Genomic DNA, 1,351 nt, shown 5'->3' with positions numbered 1-1,351 from the left:
GAACTATGGGGCATATCTACTTAAACAGCAGGCAAAAATCATATGATGAATGTATTAACCTCCCCAAAATGGCACTATCAGGAATTATAAAAGATTCAAAATGGTGCTAGGCGTATTCCATAATGATAGTTAAATTTTATACATAACTTACTGGATTATAGATGTTTCAGAAAAACACATTGCATAAGTTATTATTCATTTTAAAGAGATGTTTCTGGGTTATTTATGGAGCTTATATCTTAAGCACTAGATATTGAATATTCATTTCATTTTCATAAAATGATTTTCTATATAGAAAACTTTTAAAAAACGTATTGATTGGTTTTAGAGAAAGGAAAAGAGAGGGAAGGGAGAGGGTGATAAAGGGAGGAAGAGACAGAGAGAGAAACATCAATTTGTTCTACCATTTATTTATGCATTCAGTGGTTAATTCCTGTATGTACCCTGACCAGGGATCAAACCCACAACGTTGGTGTATCGGGACAAAGCTCTAACCAACTGAGCTACCCAACCAGGGATCCATATAGCAAACTTAACTGATTTGAATAAATCACTTGATCACTGACTATGCTGAGGCAAAGAAGCACCATTTTGCCTAACAACTGTTTCATCACTCAACCTCTTAACTTCTCTGTCACATTTCTGTTACAGGAAAGGATGTTGAGTATGTTTAGAGCTTAAATAGAGATATGCCTATGAGTAGAGAGACTCCTAAACTTTTGTATGTTTATTCAGTTTAAATTACTGCTTGATTCAATTAAATTATTCTGCATAATTTATCTTCCTCTCTTTGTGGTTCTCTTATGTTGTAGGTTTTTCTCTGTTTTAGCCCTTTCATTAATACAACAGGGCCTTGACTTACGAGTGTCCCGACTAACGAGTTTTTTGAGATATGAGCCATCTCTTGGCAGATATTTTGCTTTGAGTTGCGAGCTAAAATTCGGGTTACGAGCCAGCTTCAGATACCCCACCTTTGGCTGGCGCAGCGAACGTCACAGTGAACGCCACAACATCAGCCCAGCACCACAGTCTCACTCTTTCACTTTAAGATTTGACATACAAGTAATTTGAGTTACGAGCTCCATCACGTAACAAATTAAACTCGTAAGTCAAGGCCCCACTGTACCTCCAAAAATCTGTGAAATCTGTTTTAGCATGGCAACTTAAAGGAGTAGAAAACCTTAGTGCAGACTATGATACTTATATATGTAACTAGAGGCCCGGTGCACAAAAATTTGTGCACTCGGGGGGAGAGGGGGTCCCTCAGACCGGCCTGTGCCCTCTTGCAGTCTGGGACCCCTTGGGAGATAACGACCTGCTGGCTTAGGCCTGCTCCTGGGTGGCAGAGCTC

The sequence above is a fragment of the Myotis davidii genome, unplaced genomic scaffold (assembly GCF_000327345.1).
Source record: "Myotis davidii unplaced genomic scaffold, ASM32734v1 scaffold1913, whole genome shotgun sequence".
Lineage (NCBI taxonomy): Eukaryota > Metazoa > Chordata > Mammalia > Chiroptera > Vespertilionidae > Myotis > Myotis davidii.
This window is presented reverse-complemented; position numbering follows the sequence as displayed.